General features: G+C 42.0%; 1 pseudogene; it reads left to right on the top strand.

Moving 5' to 3' along the window:
- Positions 1-2619: 2619 nt before the first annotated feature.
- LOC118017296 lies at positions 2620-4056 on the top strand (annotated as a pseudogene).
- The last annotated feature ends 1661 nt before the right edge of the window (positions 4057-5717 follow it).

Raw genomic sequence — 5717 nt, 5'->3', positions numbered from 1 at the left:
TTAGGTAGATAAAATATTTTTCATTTGTTTAATTTTCTGTTAATGTTTACAAGCCCGTTTGTTATCACATACAGGGATGTCTACACTTTCTCATGGCTGGTGTTCAACAATTTTTCTCCACACCAATTCATTATTCAAACCACTTCTCTATGCATGTTACAGAAATAGCTTGTGCTAAGACACTCAGATCTCTGAAGTGCTACCTTCACTGGAACATCTTAGTATTTATCTTAGGGTAATTTTTTTTTTTTTTTCCCCCTGGATTTGACACTCTTTACTCTTCCCTTCCTTCTTTGAGTTTGACTCCATGCTATTCTGGTCTCACTTGCAACTTTTAAATGTGCTTCCTCTCATTTTTGTGTGAGCGGTTCTTTAACAAATATTGATATTTCTTAATTTTTAGTCTATAGAATCCTATTCCTAGTGTAGAAACCACCTCATAGGTGAGAGTTACCACATCTCCTATAATATCTGGATAATTCTGTATGTGAATTACATGCACACACACAAAAGAAAGGACAGTGAGCTTCACATTCCATTTGTCTACTGTACTTTCTCAACTCAACCATCTACAACTGAGGGTGCAAAACACATAAAAATGATGGTCAGAGGTAGCCCCACAGGGATATAACACCTATACTGAGATCTGAAGCCTCAGAATGATCCAGTTATGTGATGATATCTGGTATAATATTTTTTAAAGTTCTATTTTTTTAAAATTATTATTATTTTTTTATTGTTATGTTAATCCCCATACATTACATCATTAGTTTTAGATGTAGTGTTCCATGATTCATTGTTTGTGCATAACACCCAGTGCTCCATGCAGAATGTGCCCTCCTCAATACCCATCACCAGGCTAACCCATCCTCCCACACCCCTCCCCTCTAGAACCCTCAGTTTGTTTTTCAGAGTCCATCAACTATATTGATAAAATTTCCTGCTAAAAGTTCACTAAAACAAAACAAATAAAACAAAAACAAAAACAAAAACAGATTCAAAACCCTCACTGGTCTCCCTTAGTTTCTGGACTGATCTCACTTTCCTATTTAAGACTTTGACTTGCTGCAAGTTAAAGTTTTACTCTCAAACTCAACAGTAAATTTTCCTCACTCACCTTTCCCACCTATAGCACATATTAGTCTTACCTTGGGCTATAGAAAGATAGATTTAAGGAGAGAAAATTATGGTCTGTCTTTTCCATACTCCCCTTTCCTCCTCCTTTTGTGTGCTGAGGCATGAGTAGGAAAAGGGAAACTGTCCAATATTTTCTTACTTCCCTATGCAGGATTGCAGTCTTTTCCTTGCTTGGATACAAATATATTATACTCCCTGTCTATGAGCTCCAACACACCATGATGACAAAGTATTTGTGTGTAGCCCCCTAGGCACTTTACATTTATAGGTTTGGCCTCATCTCTTCGCTGGTCTTTGATGAACTTCATATTGTATTCCTCTAATGCTTATGTCCCTTTTGTCCCTTCATTCCCCAAATCTGTTCATGTAATGGCAAGACTATATTCCCCAATTGTATTTGTCCTTCTAGGTCTGGTGGGACCCTGCAGAGTGCTTCTCCTGTACACTTAGAGAAAGTGTTTCTGCTTCTTCTATGTCTTACAGCTTACCCATACACACACATACAGGTACATACAAATGCATACATGTTCTCCCTCTCTCTCTTTCCTTTTCTCTCCTTCCAATTCTCCTTTCTTCTGTTCATTTAGCACAGGACCATATCAGCAGGTCCTTGTTCTAAGCAGATATATAAACAAGGAATGAAAACTGTTTCCTGTGCTTGAAGCCTTTACCAATCTTTAGAAAGAAATCTCAAAGAGCCCCTTTCCATGTCTTCAAAGTGGGAAGATTTTCCATGAACAGGGATCTCTCCAAAATGTCAACCACAGTATTGTTTTTCCAATATTAATTCTATAGTAACTGGGGAGGGGGGAGGAATGAGTAGGGTTGACATATGTTCCTTCTCTAACTGGAACCTCTCAATAATTCCAATTTCTGGTGGCTCTCTGAATTTAAAATATTAAGTACTTGAGACAATGTATCATCAGCTTAAGCCACAAGTCTAGAATACAAGAAATCATCAACATTTTGTTACATTGGATCAAAGATGATTCATGGGAGAGGAAGTAGCTGCAAAGGCCCTTAAGTACCATACCCTTTTGGCATCTTAATAGACTTCATTTTTGACATTTAAGTGCTGACAGCTTTCAAGCCCTAGCCCTTCTGCCCCACAACTGGCTAAGCTGATAAGAAAGGCTGGCTGCTCCCTCCTTTGGCAAGAGTAGGAAATTCAAACCATGCAAATCCCAGTCCATTCACAGGAACACTCACTCAAACCTATCCCCTAATTTCAATAAAAACCAAACTAGTCTCTTTTCTCTGTGCTCTCCAAGTGCCACTTTTGGACCTGCTTGGGGAATCCCCCTGTATTTAAACAAAGCCTTATTATGTGAGTAATAAACCTTTATCGTATCCTCTCTCTCTGTGTTTTCTTTTTTTTTCTTTTTTTTTTTTTGTAAGAAATCTTTTTGCTTAGGTATAATTGACATATAACATCATGTTGCTTTCAGGTGTACAACATTGTGATTCAATATTTGTATATATTGTGAAATTATCACAATACATACTCCCAACCACACTCCTGGGAAGAAAGAGGACCTGTACCTGAAGCGAGCCAGGGAATAATCTTTATGATGAGCCCTTTGAGGACATACCTTGCAGAAACATAGTAGGCCTGGTGGGAGTTGACTAGTTCCTGATGAAGACGGGCACCTTGGAGCACTCCCACACGCAGGTGAGGAAGTTCAATGGTGAGTCCAGTTGTCAAAGTTGCTGTAGAGGGGGAGGGTCTGAAGCAGCTGCCAAGTTGCACCCCATGGCGCCGCGCATCATTGTGGAATGGGGGGGGAGCATATCATTGCAGGAGCGGTAAGCCGCACCCGGAGATCCACCTGAAGGACCGGAGGATCAGTCCATCAAGAAATCTGACCCCGTCATCTTGTATCATGAAACTGTCAGCCAGGAGTCGAACTGCTCTGTCTGTCCAAGTCTCCCAACAAGCTTATGGGCTGCGCGTGGAGGCACTGCCCCTCTCTGAGCGTCAGGCCGAGGACGTCTGACAAGGCTGAGGTGTCCACCCACCAGGAGCTCAAGCAATGCGCTGCTAACTAGTTGAGAAGTGCAGATACGTGGCTGAGACCTGCAAGATCTGGTGTTTTCGACCCAACGGCACAGGCGCGAACATCCTCATCTGTATCATCAAGGGCGTGCAGTATTTCAACAAGATCAAGGACAGCGCGACGGCTGAGATCTAGAAGGCCACGAAGGTGGGGGCACTGTGTGAGGAGAACGTACGTGACGTGCACTTTGACGTCCAACGTATGTCGCTGCACACTGACGTCATCCAGCGCGCCTCCACCGCAGAGGGCTAAGGGTCTGGCCAAGACGATGGGATCCCATGTGGAGTGCAGAGATCTGATATCCAGGACAGGTGGTTGGTGGCATCTGTGGTGTCCTCAGCAGGAAGCGGGGCCACATCTTCGAGGAGTCCGAGGTGGCCAGTATCCCCATGTTTGTTACGAAAGCCTACCTGCTTATTAGTGAGTCCTTTGGCTTCACTGACTGACGACCTGAGATTTAACACAGGCGGCCGGCCAGGCCTTCCCCTCGTGCGTGTGTGACCACTGGCAGATCCTGCCCGGAGACCCCTTTGACAACACAGGCCGCCCCAGTCAGGCAGTGACCTATACTCTTAAGCGCAAAGGCTTGAAGGAAGGCAGCCTAATTCTGGACAACTTTCTGGACAAGTTGTCGGCAGGCCTCTAAGAAGTCCGCCCCGCCCCGGACAGATTCCATGTAGCACCGGCGTCTGGCTGATGATGGACCACAACAAGCCCTCAAATTCTCCTCACGACACCTCAACACTGTCCAGACAGGTGGTGCTCCACCTGACAGATTTCTGGGGCCTGAGCCGTGCCATCGCAATGCACGTTAATTCTTGATGTCCTTCCCTTTGATACTGATTTCAAGACTTCAGAAGCAGCAGAAATGCCTTCTTAGCAGGTACTTATTTGGCTGGTAGGGGTAGGGGAGAGGATGGGACACCCAATCCTTCCTTATTTCTTTTTAATTTCTTAAGAGGGAAACTCAAACATCCTATTTATTTATTTATCTTTCTTTTGTAATGCATCAGGAGGCTTATTTAGGTAAATGGCTCATATGGATTTTCTAATATGGCAAGAAGATCAAGCAGGTACACATTTTCTTTGAACAGAGACTAGAAGGTGGGAAACCTTGTGGGGTGTCGCCATGAGCACCTCCAGCTATATTAGTACCATTGGAATAATAAATTCGACCTAGTGAAGACTACGAGAAAAAATTTAAAAAAACAACAACACTTAAATTGAATGTGGCATAATTGGGCTTAATATCCCAATAAACTTTAGGTGGTATATGTGTGGGGGTACATCCCACCTCTGTGCTGTGAATAAAGCAATTGACACTGTAAGGAGGATGGCCAAACAATGACCACCACTACAGGGACAGGGGTTGGGGGGGGGGTGTCTTTCTTCCAGTGCTTTTTTTTTTTTTTTTTTGTAACTGGTTTTGTTGTCTACTGGCAAGCTTTCACTTTGAGCTGCTGAAAAATGGTTTATGCTTTGAACTGTGTTGCATTATGCAGCATTTGCTGAACACTCTAACATCTCCCTTACAGATTTAGCTGACCTACGTTGAAAGTTTCTGATAATTGGCATTTAGGGACAGTAGTATGGAATTAGGGGCCTCCTTAAAATGGCTGTAGTTCATGTGTCTTGTCTGGGAACTATCCGTGTATCTTAGGTTGAATCATCTGTCTTAATTCTAACATAAGCCGTAACTGCCTCTAACTCAAAGGAATAACTTTTATCCTATGACCATTGATTGTGTCTCAGCCTGGCACTGGCCACCATAATATTGCATGCTTAAGGGAAAGACTGTATAATGTATAGGCCCATTAGTGGTTGTTCATGTGGAGAAGGGTAGTGACTATGTAGCATGCTGAAGACCACACTCCTAAAACAGATGACACTGTAACTTTTAAAAATTCCTTTGCCTGTGTTGCACCAAAAAAAAAAAAAAAAAAATCCATATAGTCTGGAATATAGGGAATAATACCCATGGTGCTCTCATGACACAGCTAAGGCTATTCGAACCCAATCTCTGTCAAGGGTCCTTAAACCCAATAAAGTTAATATTGCCATGGAAGAGTCCTTAACCCTATGATACTGATTTGTGACTCCCTGGAGAAAGAAACTTATGTGAGCAGGATATAGAGGATTCCCTCAAATTACATCCAGAAACCACCAACAACAGACAAAAAACCAAAATAGAGGTCCACAGTTTACTAAATTGGAAATCGAAACTTTACTGAAAATCCAAAATTTACTAAAGAATTTCTATAACAAATAGATAAAAGAGTGCTAATTAAATTTTATGCCTTTACAACACAGGTTCTAAATTAACTTTAACATCTGCTCACTTGTACCAGTTGGAAACATTTCATGGGCCTTTATCAGTACTGAAGCTGAAATTTTAGTTATCCTGTGGATCTCACTAAATTTCAATAAGGTATCCCTTTACTCTTAGAGGAGTTGCAAAATATAAACTGAAGGGGGGCAAAAAGTATGCTTCACCTTAACTATCAGAACTATTACTTTGTTTAA

The sequence above is a fragment of the Mirounga leonina genome, unplaced genomic scaffold (genome assembly GCF_011800145.1).
Source record: "Mirounga leonina isolate KUSES-001 unplaced genomic scaffold, KU_Mleo_1.0 Mir_169, whole genome shotgun sequence".
Lineage (NCBI taxonomy): Eukaryota > Metazoa > Chordata > Mammalia > Carnivora > Phocidae > Mirounga > Mirounga leonina.
This window is presented reverse-complemented; position numbering and strand designations above follow the sequence as displayed.